The sequence below is a fragment of the Scyliorhinus canicula genome, chromosome 13, assembly GCF_902713615.1.
Source record: "Scyliorhinus canicula chromosome 13, sScyCan1.1, whole genome shotgun sequence".
NCBI classification, from domain to species: Eukaryota; Metazoa; Chordata; class Chondrichthyes; order Carcharhiniformes; family Scyliorhinidae; genus Scyliorhinus; species Scyliorhinus canicula.
Window position 1 is genome coordinate 27,189,006 of NC_052158.1, and position 13,420 is coordinate 27,202,425.

General features: G+C 59.3%; 1 protein-coding gene across 1 annotated transcript in view; it reads left to right on the forward strand.

The window, feature by feature from the left end:
• The first annotated feature begins 2,589 nt into the window (after positions 1-2,589).
• LOC119975532 (gamma-aminobutyric acid type B receptor subunit 1-like) overlaps positions 2,590-13,420 on the forward strand; it is a 236,340-nt gene continuing 225,509 nt past the window's right edge. Inside the window, exon 1 of the mRNA XM_038815323.1 lies at positions 2,590-2,904. The gene's annotated coding sequence lies outside the window, so the exon portion shown is untranslated. The remainder of the gene's footprint in view (positions 2,905-13,420) is intronic.

Sequence of the window (13,420 nt, forward strand, 5' to 3'; positions counted from 1 at the left end):
CACGGGCGGGGTGTGCCGCCGGCGGGAAAAGAGAACGGCAACAACCGGAGAATCTCTGTCTCAATCTGTCTCTCCCTGTGTATCCGCCTCTCTTGTGCCGTCTTTATTTCTCTCCCCGAGCTGTCCATCCTTTTTTCCCTGCCTGTGCCTTATTCGCCGCTCCAACCGGCCCTGACACATGACAGTCTTCCACTGGAATAAGAGATTGAGCTGCCAGGACATGCACCAAACCTGATCTCTGGGGGTTAAATGCCAGAAGCTGTGAGCTTTTGGATCTATCTCTGGCTCCTCTGCGCTGACCTGTCAGAGCTCAAGGTTTTTAAAAATAATTCTATATTCAGCTGCTCATCAGCGATGCAGATGGAGCCGGAGAACGAGACATCTGAAACGAATGCCAAAAAATATTGGAGTCTCTTTGACAGGGGGAAGGGACGACACAGAAACTTCCACTTATATTTAAAAAATAAGAAACTTACATTGATGTGGCTTTTTTTCTTGACCATCGAAAGGCTCAAAAGCAATGAAGAACTACTGAAGTGTAATTTTGTTGGAATTCAGGGAACAGGGCGGCCATCTTGTGCACTGAGTAGATTACTTTGTGTTTGATGTGATGTGGGTTAAGGGAACAACATTGACCAAGGCATTGAGGATAACTAGCAGCTTTTCTTCAAAATAGATATTTTTATTCATTTAAGGAATGTGGGCATCGCTGGCTGTGTTTGTGATCCATCCCGAATTGCATTGCCTTATAATTGTCTTTCCCCCTCTGGGACTGGATGGGACACTGGGTCAGACACTGTCCTTTCCCCCTCTGGGACTGAGTGGGACAGTGGGTCAGACACTGTCCTTTCCCCCTCTGGGACTGAGTGGGACAGTGGGTCAGACACTGTCCTTTCCCCCTCTGGGACTGGGTGGGACAGTGGGTCAGACACTGTCCTTTCCCCCTCTGGGACTGGGTGGGGCAGTGGGTCAGACACTGTTCCCCCCCCCCCCCCCCCCCCCCCCCTCTGGGACTGGGTGGGACAGTGGGTCAGACACTGTCCTTTCCCCCTCTGGGACTGGGTGGGACAGTGGGTCAGACACTCTCCCCCCCCCCCCCTCCCCCCCTCTGGGACTGGGTGGGGCAGTGGGTCAGACATTGTCCTTTCCCCCTCTGGGATTGGGTGGGACAGTGGGTCAGACACTGTCCCCCCCCCCTCCCCCCTCTGGGATTGGGTGGGACAGTGGGTCAGACATTGTCCTTTCCCCCTCTGGGACTGGGTGGGACAGTGGGTCAGACACTGTCCTTTCCCCCTCTGGGATTGGGTGGGACAGTGGGTCAGACACTGTCCCCCCCCCCCCTCCCCTCTCTGGGACTGGGTGGGACAGTGGGTCAGACACTGCCCCCCCCTCGCCCCTCTGGGACTGGGTGGGACAGTGGGTCAGACACTGTCTCCCCCCCCCCCCTCCCCCCTCTGGGACTGGGTGGGACAGTGGGTCAGGCATATTCTCACAGATGGGACAGGCTAAGAGTAGTAAACCTGCTTGCGATGACGTTCCGAGCCCTGAGGAAGGGTCATACGGAATTGAAATATTAACTCCGTGGCTGGGTTACTCCGAGCCTCCGTGCCGAAATGGAGCTCGGCGCGGGGGCAGAGAATCGGGCCTCAGACCCGTGATCGGGCCCGACGCCAGGACGCGATCCTCTGGCCACCGGAGAATCGGCGGCAATCGCGCACATGCAGTCAACGCTGCGCCGGTCGGGGTGGCCGTTGAAAGAGGCCCCTGTGGTGATTCTCCGCCGTCAACTGGCCGAGTACCCGCCGGCATGGTTCACGTATGGTTCCACCCGGCGGGTGCTCGGTTTCGTGGCTGCGGTGGCCGTCCTGGAGGGGTGGGGGGGCGCGGGGATCAGTCTCTGGGGTGGGAGTGGGGGGGGGTTGGCCTCCATGTCGGCCAGGCCCACGATCTGGGGGGAGGGGGCTACCTTCTTTCCCGCCGGCCTGCTGTGTGGCTCTGCCATGTTGCGCGGCGCTGACGGGGAAGCGGCCGCCGCGTGTATGCGCGGACCCACGGCGAGCAGTGCAGGGCCCACGTACGGCAGCTGGAGCATCGCAGACCGCTCCGGCGCCGTGCTGCCCCCCCCCCCCCCCCCCCCCCCCCGTGGGCTCCAGAATTGCTGGGCCAAGGCCCATTGACGCCGCCGTGAAACACTCCGGTGTTTACGCTGGGTCAACACTTTGAGAATCCCGGCCAGTCTCTCGCTTCACTGCTGCCAGGCCTGTTGTGTTTTTCAGGATGTTCGCTTTTTCCTGCTGTTAGTAATATTGTAATGGTCAACCGTTTCCTGAATTAAATTGCAGCTTTTACTTGGGAGAGGTGGCTGAGAGGTTTAATCCCCTTTGACTGGGAGCAGGCTTGCCAGGGTGTGACTGTGAATGGAGGGAGAGGGGGAGATTTTCATTCTCTTTATCGCTGTGTGTGGTGTTGGTGCGGCTGATAGAACTGCAATCTCTCTGTGCGCTCAGTGCTCTCTGGGGCGTGATTTGTTTCTGCTGTTCCTTGTTGAACTAAGGCAACGTGCTTGCTGCTCATGTTCCCACTGGGATTGAACCTTGCCTGTAATGAGGCCCGACCTGAACGTACGCCAGCAACGTCCCGCTAAGATGACAGGAGCCACCTCGGGCTCTGACAGGACATGCTTACCTTGGCCAGCTGTGAGTTTAATCTGCTGCCGAATTGCAATGTTACTGAGGTGAAGGAGAATTCTGCAGCTGCTGGGGCCCTGCTGATAATCCACAAAGGATCACCGAATGGAAGAAATATTTGCATTGATCTAAAGCCTGTCACTGCCCAGGCAGAGTACGCATTGCTGATGCTGCTGCTGCTATAACGACAGGAATGGCGAACAGAAATTGCGTTAATGTAAGTCATATACAAGCCAACTCATTTCAAATCACGCAATGTATACAGGAGTCAGCATCAAACACTCCCAGGACAGGTGCAGCACGGGGTTAGATACAGAGTAAAGCTCCCTCTACACCGTCCCCATCAAACACTCTCAGGACAGGCACAGCATGGGGTTAGATACAGAGTAAAGCTCCCTCTACACCGTCCCCATCAAACACTCCCAGGACAGGTACAGCATGGGGTTAGATACACAGTAAAGCTCCCTCTACACTGTCCCCATCAAACACTCCCAGGACAGGTACAGCACAGGGTTAGATACAGAGTAAAGCTCCCTCTACACTGTTCCCATCAAACACTCCCAGGACAGGTACAGCACGGGGTTAGACACAGAGTAAAGCTCCCCCTACACTGTCCCATCAAACACTCCCAGGACAGGTACAGCATGGGGTTAGATACACAGTAAAGCTCCCTCTACACTGTCCCCATCAAACACTCCCAGGACAGGTACAACACGGGGTTAGACACAGAGTAAAGCTCTCTCTGCACTGTCCCCATCAAACACTCCCAGGACTGGTACAGCACAGGGTTAGATACAGAGTGAAGCACCCTCTACACTGTTCCCATCAAACACTCCCAGGACAGGTGCAGCACAGGGTTAGATACATAGAACATAGAACAGTACAGCACAGAACAGGCCCTTCGGCCCTCAATGTTGTGCCGAGCCATGATCACCCTACTCAAACCCACGTATCCACTCTATACCCGTAACCCAACAACCCCCCCTTAACCTTACTTTTTATTAGGACACTACGGGCAATTTAGCATGGCCAATCCACCTAACCCGCACATCTTTGGACTGTGGGAGGAAACCGGAGCACCCGGAGGAAACCCACGCACACAGGGGGAGGACGTGCAGACTCCACACAGACAGTGACCCAGCCGGGAATCGAACCTGGGACCCTGGAGCTGTGAAGCATTTATGCTAACCACCATGCTACCCTGCTGCCCCAAAGAGTTTACAGAGTAAAGCTCTCTCTACACTGTTCCCATCAAACACTCCCAGGACAGGTACAGCACGGGGTTAGATACAGATTAAAGCTCCCTCTACACTGTCCCCATCAAACACTCCCAGGACAGGTACAACACGGGGTTAGACACAGAGTAAAGCTCTCTCTGCACTGTCCCCATCAAACACTCCCAGGACTGGTACAGCACAGGGTTAGATACAGAGTGAAGCACCCTCTACACTGTCCCCATCAAACACTCCCAGGACAGGTACAGCACGGGGTTAGATACAGAGTAAAGCTCCCCCTACACTGTCCCCATCAAACACTCCCAGGACAGGTACAGCACGGGGTTAGATACAGAGCAAAGCTCCCTCTGCACTGTCCCCATCAAACACTCCCAGGGCAGGTACAGCATGGGGTTAGATACAGAGTAAAGCTCCCTCTACACTGTCCCCACCAAACACTCCCAGGACAGGTACAACACGGGGTTAGACACAGAGTAAAGCTCTCTCTGCACTGTCCCCATCAAACACTCCCAGGACTGGTACAGCACAGGGTTAGATACAGAGTAAAGCTCACTCTACACTGTCCCTTCAAACACTCCCAGGACAACTACAGCACGGGGTTAGATACAGAGTAAAGCTCCCCCTACACTGTCCCCATCAAACACTCCCAGGACAGGTACAGCACGGGGTTAGATACAGAGTAAAGCTCCCTCTGCACTGTCCCCATCAAACACTCCCAGGGCAGGTACAGCATGGGGTTAGATACAGAGTAAAGCTCCCTCTACACTGTCCCCACCAAACACTCCCAGGACAGGTACAGCACAGGGATAGATACAGAGTAAAGCTCCCTCTACACTGTCCCCATCAAACACTCCCAGGACAGGTACAGCACGGGGTTAGATACAGAGTAAAGCTCTCTCTACACTGTTCCCATCAAACACTCCCAGGACAGGTGCAGCACAGGGTTAGATACAGAGTAAAGCTCCCTCTACACTGTCCCCATCAAACACTCCCAGGACAGGTACAGCACGGGGATAGATACAGAGTAAAGCTCCCCCTACACAGTCCCATCAAACACTCCCAGGACAGCTACAGCACGGGGATAGATACAGAGTAAAGCTCCCTCTAGACTGTCCCATCAAACACTCCCAGGACAGGTACAGCAGAGGGTTAGATACAGAGTAATGCTCCCTCTACACTGTCCCATCAAACACTCCCAGGACAGCTACAGCACGGGGATAGATACAGAGTAAAGCTCCCTCTAGACTGTCCCATCAAACACTCCCAGGACAGGTACAGCACAGGGTTAGATACAGAGTAAAGCTCCCTCTAGACTGTCCCATCAAACACTCCCAGGACAGGTACAGCACGGGGTTAGATACAGAGTAAAGCTCCCTCTACACTGTCCCCATCAAACACTCCCAGGACAGGTACAGCAGAGGGTTAGATACAGAGTAAAGCTCCCTCTACACTGTCCCCATCAAACACTCCCAGGACAGGTACAGCACGGGGTTAGATACAGAGTAAAGCTCCCTCTACACTGTCCCCATCAAACACTCCCAGGACAGGTATAGCACGGGGTTAGATACACAGAATGAATAGAATGCGTTTCCGTTCTATCTTACAGCAGTCGTCCTGAATGAGAGAGTTTAATTAAGAGAGGTTGTGAATTGGAGACTGGTTTTCTCTCTGGGCTGTAGCTGACCAGAGTTGACTCAGAGGGTATAGTGACAGAGCAATGCAGCTAATCTATTCCGTGTTTCACTGAGTGCAGCCTTTCGATGACGTGGGCTGAAGCCAAGGGGGAGCAATTATTATCAGCTATCTCATTATACTGGCACTTTGGAGTGAGATGGAGCTGAACTCATTGATGGGGCAGAGCTGGTATATGTTCCTGGGAACGCTGCTGACACGGCAGCTCGATCTTTTCCCCGGACTCTCCTTTATTTTCTGCAAAGGCCAATTTGCTTCCGGGTAAAACGCAAGAGAGAGAAATGTTGACCGAGTTGAGTGGCATTGTTGACAGCTTGCTGATGGAAGAAGGAGCTACTTTCACTTGCCTTTGACCTCCAGGGCTAGCCTTACAAATATGCAAAATCTCTGCTTCCAGTGCCTATTGAGGTAAAGAGTTCCGGAGACCCACCACCCTCAGAGAGAAAAAGAATCCTCCTCGTCCCTGCCTTAAATTAGCGCCCTCTTATTTTTGAAACAGTGACCTCGAAAGACTGGTGAATAGTTTATTGAGGCAAATAACTATTCACAGAGATAATCGTTACCGTACTCCACAACTCCAAACTCTGAACAGATTTGCGCGCTCCGGCCCGACGGGTCACATGACCCTCCAAGACCTCGGCATCTTAAAGGGGCACGCTACCTCAGACACTTAGGGCGAGATTCTCCGGACTCACGACGGGTCGGAGAATAGCGGGCGTTGGAAATTTTTACGGCGACGCTGTTCCGACGCCCTCCCGCTATTCTCCGAACCCCGCAAATTGTCAGAGTCGCGTTTCCCGACAAACGCCTCCTTCCCGCCCCTGACACGACCAGAATCGCCACTGAGAGCCCCCCCGCTATTCACCGGCCCGGATGGGCCGAAGTCCCGACGTCATGGCGCCCTGTTTGGACGTCGTGAAACACACCTGCTTTTTAAATTCGTCAACCAGTCGGCCTGGCTGACGACTGCTTGGAGGAGGTCAGGGCACCACTCTGCGCACCGCTCAGCGCACCGCTCAGCGCACCGCTCAGCGCACCGCTCAGCGCACCGCTCGAGTCTGGCCACAACGGGGAAGGCATCCCTGGGAACGGGAGGGGGTCCAGAGCGGGGGCAGTGGGGGGGAGACGGGGGAGGCAGTGGGGGAGACGGAGGTGGCAGTGGGGGAGACGGGGGAGGCAGTGGGGGAGACGGAGGTGGCAGTGGGGGAGACGGAGGGGGCAGTGGGGGAAGACGGGGGAGGCAGTGGGGGAGACGGAGGGGGCAGTGGGGGGGAGACGGGGGAGGCAGTGGGGGAGACGGAGGTGGCAGTGGGGGAGACGGAGGGGGCAGTGGGGGAGACGGAGGGTGGCAGTGGGGGAGACGGAGGGGGCAGTGGGGGAAGACGGGGGAGGCAGTGGGGAGACGGAGGGGGCAGTGGGGGGGAGACGGGGGAGGCAGTGGGGGAGACGGAGGTGGCAGTGGGGGAGACGGGGGGAGGCAGTGGGGGAGACGGAGGTGGCAGTGGGGGAGACGGAGGGGGCAGTGGGGGAAGACGGGGGAGGCAGTGGGGGAGACGGAGGGGGCAGTGGGGGGGGAGACGGGGGAGGCAGTGGGGGAGACGGAGGTGGCAGTGGGGGAGACGGAGGGGGCAGTGGGGGAGACGGAGGTGGCAGTGGGGGAGACGGAGGGGGCAGTGGGGGAAGACGGGGGAGGCAGTGGGGGAGACGGAGGGGGCAGTGGGGGGGAGACGGGGGAGGCAGTGGGGGAGACGGAGGTGGCAGTGGGGGAGACGGGGGAGGCAGTGGGGGAGACGGAGGTGGCAGTGGGGGAGACGGAGGGGGCAGTGGGGGGGAGACGGGGGAGGCAGTGGGGGAGACGGAGGTGGCAGTGGGGAGACGGGGGAGGCAGTGGGGGAGACGGAGGTGGCAGTGGGGGAGACGGAGGGGGCAGTGGGGGAAGACGGGGGAGGCAGTGGGGGAGACGGAGGGGGCAGTGGGGGAGACGGAGGGGGCAGTGGGGGCGACGGGGGAGGCAGTGGGGGGCGACGGGGGAGGCAGTGGGGGAGACGGGGGAGGCAGTGGGGGAAGACGGGGGAGGCAGTGGGGGAGACGGAGGTGGCAGTGGGGGAGACGGAGGGGGCAGTGGGGGAGACGGGGGAGGCAGTGGGGGAGACGGAGGGGGCAGTGGGGGGCGACGGGGGAGGCAGTGGGGGAAGACGGGGGAGGCAGTGGGGGAGACGGAGGGGGCAGTGGGGGGCGACGGAGGGGGGGGGGGTTAGGTAGAGAGTGAGCCGTCCAACCCCGTAACAAAATGTCTGCCACCATGCCATGGTGTGCAGGTGACGAGGACACGGCCGCTGGTTCCCCTGTGGCTTCCGGCCACAGGCCACTGACGCACCCGTGAGGAGGCCATAGTTTACTGGCCGTTGGATGCAGGAAGTGACCAGGGGTTAGGCTGACCGCGTGTCAGCAGCGCGACCAGGCCACCGGGACACACTGGTATCCCATGGCTGGCGGCTGCCGAGGTGTCGACTAACGTCTGTCTAACATGTCCCGTTTCTCTGCCCCCCCACCACCCTTCTGTAGGTTAGCACGATGCATGGGAACAGAACGGCTATGTTCTGCGCAGTGGTTGGGGCCGCTCTACTGGATTTGGAGATGCAGCAGCATCCACACCCACAACCCGCAGTGGCTGCAGGGCCAGCTGCAGCAGCAGAGGGAAGGGCCGAGGAGTTGCCAGTCGTCGAGCAGCATGGGGGGGGGGAGGAGGAGGAGGGAGGAGGAGGAGGAGGAGGAGGAAGAGGAAGAGGAGAGAGTGAGGGTGCAGCCACGGCGTCAGAGGCGACGACCAAAGCCGAGGGTGTACCGTGTCCGGGTCTCTTTCCTAACAATGCCGGACATCACCTGCAGGAGAAGACTCCGGCTGAGTAGGCAGACGGTGATACATATCTGCGAACTCCTGTCGCACCTCGCCCCACGTGGAACGGGGGGAGGACACGCGATCCCGGTAGCCATCAAGGTGACGGTCGCTCTGAACTTCTATGCTACCGGCTCCTTCCAGTCTCCGAGCGGGGACGTCTCTGGGATCTCCCAGTCATCGGTGCACAGGTGCATCCGGGATGTGACCGACGCCCTCTATGCCATCGCCGATCGCTACATCACCTTTCCCGAGGACCGAGCAAGTCAAGACTCACGAGCTTGTGGATTTGCCAGTGTGGCCGGGATACCGAGGGTTCAGGGGTCAATCGACTGTGTTCACATCCCCATGCGCCCGCCTGCTGTGGACAGGGACGTGTTCACAAACAGGAGGGGGACATACTCCATTAACGTCCAGGTGGTATGCGACCCCCACATGAGGTTCATGAACGTCTGTGCAAGGTTCCCAGGGAGTGTGCATGACTCCTACATACTAGCGCAGTCGTTCATCCCTGCGATGTTTGAGGGACGTCCCCCCCGGCTGAGGGGCTGGTTGCTAGGTGACAGGGGTTATCCGCTGAGGTCTTGGCCGATGACGCCGATACGGAGGCCTCAGACCAATGCGGAAACACGATACAACGAGGCCCATGCAGCAACCAGGGGTGTGGTGGAGCGCTGCCTTGGCCTCCTGAAGATGAGATTCAGGTGCCTGGACCGCTCCGGAGGGGCCCTGCAGTACCAGGCCGACAGGGTCGCTCGCATTGTAGTGGTCTGCTGTGCGCTGCACAACATCGCGATGCAGAGGGGAGATGACCTGTTGCAGGAGGCGGAGGGAGAAGCTAGTGGCAGTGGTGCCAGCACAGAGGAGGAGGAGGAGGAGGAGGAGGAGGAGGAGGAGGAGGAGGAGGACGCTGGCGGAGTGGCGGGCGCAGCACGCAGACACGACCCAGGTGCTGGTGATGTCCAGGAGGCGGCACGACGGACCCGGCAAGGACGGCGGGCACGCGACGCCCTGGTGGCAGCACGGTTCACGCATCGCATGTGACGTCCCCGATGAACACCAAACCACCACCTGCATCGCTAGTCATGCAGAGGGTCACCACACAACTGCCACCACCACAACCCCCCCCCCCCCTCAGTGTACACTGCTCCACTTCGACATGACGCTTATCACTGGGTCCAGACGGAATGGCACAACATTGATGGCTGTGTCAGCGGGTGTGATCAGTGCCATGTGGAATGATGACAGCCCGCTCTGTGAAGAGCTGTGAGCTCAGAATCGTTAGAGAGAGTCTGACCCATGGCAATAGCTGAACCATCCACCTTGGTGGCCGCTGAGTTCGTCACTGACACTCCATCACGTGCCCGCGTGGGCTAGCTGTGGGAGGGGGGTAGGGGCAGGGACTGCACACCCGGCACCGAGGTTTCACCACCCGTCACCCCCAGCGACACTCGGTCACCATCACGATTCCTGTGGCTGTGGAACAATCACACGGTATTACAAGTAAGGTGGAACAGTGCGTTTAATATTAACAATTATTTACAGGTGCCCTAGCCCCTACAACTAAACTGTGCCCTTCACCCGTGCCAACTTACTCAGTGTCTATCTTAGTTGCCTTACGGGCCCTACCACTACGTCTAAGTGAATCCCCAGATGATACAGCAGGAGTGGAGGAGGATTGCTGCGAATCGCCCCCCTCGACTCGTTTCTCCTTGGCCAAGCGTTTCCTGGGGCGACCCGGCCTTGATGGGCCAGGCTGCTCTGCGGGCGTCTCGGGTGACATTGTGCCACCCTGCTCTGCCTGCTGCCCACCCGATGCACCAGGGATGGGACGGGGGGAGGCCGAGAATTCCGGGACGTCCCGTGATGGAGTTAATGGGACGGGCCCCGAAACCTCCTCCTCCCTCGGGGAGCCCGGTGGCCCCCGGGCCTCACTTTGGGACAGAGGTGCGAGCGGGGAGGTTCCCCGTCGCACCACCGACACCTGGCGCTGCCAGTCCTGGAGGCCTGCAACGGTATCCACCAGGATCCGAAGGTTTGCAGAGACGGAGTCCAGGGAGTTAGACATTCCCGCCAGGGACTGTGCGATCTCAACCTGATTGTGCACGACGCCATCCAGCACATGTGTCAGGCGGTTGATGCTCTCGGCGACTGACTGCTGCGACTGGCCAATGACCTGCTGAGACTCGGCCATGGCCCGCAGGGCGCCGGCAATGTCGGTTTGGCTCTGGCACATTGCTGCCTGTGAGAGGGCAACCCTGTCCAGGGCCGAGGATGACGCGTGCACATTAATCCCAACGTCTTGCATAACCTGACCCATTGCCTCCACCGCGGATGCCACCCGTGCGGTGTCGGACTGGGTCTCTGCCATGAGCGGCACCACTCCCTGCTCTTGGACGCGGATCGACTCCTCTAACAGCGTCTGCAGAGTCTGGAAGGAAGCCCTCATCCCGTCATTGTTTCCCTGGGTTTCCTGAGGCATCGGCTGTGCGGGTGGGTTGAGAAACTCCAGGAACTCCGAAAACGTCTGGGAGCCAGCTGCATCCTGGGCCTGGTCTGGCCTCCGTGAGTCCGGGCCCTCTGTTGCTCCGACCTCCACCTGCTGTACCTGCTCATCTGTGATGTGCCAACCAGACTGTGCCCCAGGAGACTCATCACTAAATAGGCCCGCCGGGGTGTGTGTCTCTGGGATGATGGATGTGGTGGGAGAAAGCAGTGCCGCAAGCCCGACGCTCTCAATGTTTAGGGCCTCCTCCAGGGTGTGGGGCCGCTCAGCGACAGGAGGGTTGTCCCTGGCCATTTCTGGTGGTGGTGGTGGACCTCGAACCCTCTGTGCGTCCTGGTCCGCAGATTGGGTTGGGGCAGATAGGGCTGCCCGCTGATCGGGCACCCTCTGTTGTGAGGCCCCGGGTGAGGTGGCGGCAGATTCCTGTCTCCGTCTGCAGCCAGACGGCCCTGGTCGTTCGGCATCACGTCCTAGGGAAGAGAATGAGACGGGTTATTTCGATTTGCTCGGCAGGCCGCTGGACGGTCCCAGTGGGCAGGGTGTGTGAAGGGACAGAGGATGGGGGAGGTGTCCCAGTGGGCAGGGTTTGTGAAGGGACAGAGGATGGGGGAGGTGTCCCAGTGGGCAGGGTTTGTGAAGGGACAGAGGATGGGGGAGGTGTCCCAGTGGGCAGGGTGTGTGAAGGGACAGAGGATGGGGGGGGGGGGGGGGAGGGTGTTTGTCAGGGAGGGTTGTCTCACTTGCTGCAGTTCCGCCAACCTCGCATTGCGCGATATCGCGGGTGGCAGACCCCCCAACAAGGTCCAGTGCCCTCTGTTCAAAGGTGCTGAGGGGGTGCATGTTGGGCGAACCCCCTCCAGTCTTGTGCCGCTCACGGTGGTTATGACCGGCCTTGGCCTGTTGGGGGAGGAAACATAGGTAGATCATTACAAAACGGTAGGTATCAGAAGTCCGTTCTGATACTGGCACAGTTTGGGGGGGGGGCAAGTTGTCATCAGATGATTGCATCTCTCCTCGGGGCCAGAGCGCTGGGTCTGTGACAACTTTGTGAACCACCCTCAAATAACTCTGCCCCAATCCCTCTCCCCCCCCCCCCCCCCCGGGCAGTTAAGGGAGAGGGATGGTTGTGACTAGGGGGCACCCTCATGGCACTTACCCTGGCAGACCTGGTGAGGTCGTGTAGCTTCTTTCGGCACTGCTCTGCTGAGCGAGGGGTCTGCCCCACAGCACTGACGGCAGCAGCCACGTCACGCCAGGCCTGGCGTACCGTGCTGGCAGGTTGGCGATGCCCTCTCCGCGGGCGGATGATGCCCCTCCTCTGCTCCACGGCATCGAGCAGCGCCTCGACGTCTGCATCAATAAAGCGAGGTGCAGCTCGCCTAGGCTCCGACATCCTGCCCGACAGATTCTGTGGTCGCCCGCGCCTTTTTACGGCGTCGGGCGGCGTCACATGGGCGGGTTCGTGTCGTCGTCGCGTTCCGTCGTCATCACGCACGTAATTGACGCGGCCGCGCTGCTCGCCCATTTCCAGGAAGTGAATCGGTCGGGAAATGAAGCCTTCGCGACCGTCGTAAAACGGTCCCGATTTTTACGACCGTTTGCCGACTTTCCGCGGGTGCGGAGAATTTCGCCCTTAGTTCTAGACTCTCCGACAAGGGGAAACATCCTCTCCACATCCACCCTGTTAATGCCAACTCAGGCTCGTAAAAGGTTTTGATCAAGTTGCCTTTTACGCTTCTGAACTCTGGCGGATGCAATCCTAACCTCTCCCAACCTTTCCTCATCAGACCAACCACCCCATTCCAGGTATTAAGTCTAATAAACCTTCTCTGAACTGCTTCTAATGCATAACCAGCGCCAGCCCTAGGGTTGCTGGCGCCCCGGGCAAGCTGAACTTCGGCGCCCTTGGGGGGGCGGGGCCGAGGGGGGGCGGGGGGGCGGACCGGCGGGGGGGGCGGACCGGCGGGGGGGGGGCGGACCCGAGGGGGGGGCGGACCCGAGGGGGGGGCGGGGGGGACCGAGGGGGGGGGGGGGCGGGGGGAGCGGACCGAGCGGGGGAGCGGACCGAGCCGGGGGGGGCGGACCGAGCCGGGGGGGCCGCCCTGGGGGAGGGCGGCCACCGCGCATGCGCTGGTTGGCACCGGCCCAACTGCGCATGCGCGGGACCCGAGTCTCTGGCGCCCCCGAGCACATGGCGCCCCGGGCGACTGCCCGAGTTGCCGGTGCCTTGAGCCGGCCCTGTGCATAACCTATGCATAACCTCCCTACTCTTGTAATCAGTTCCCCTCACAATAAATGATAGCGGGTGCGATCTATCCGAATGGGGGCAGAGTCCCGTAGCTCACAAGATTAGCACTCAGAGGGCTGAGGAACACCCCGCTGATGTGTTAGGCGGGTTGGTTCG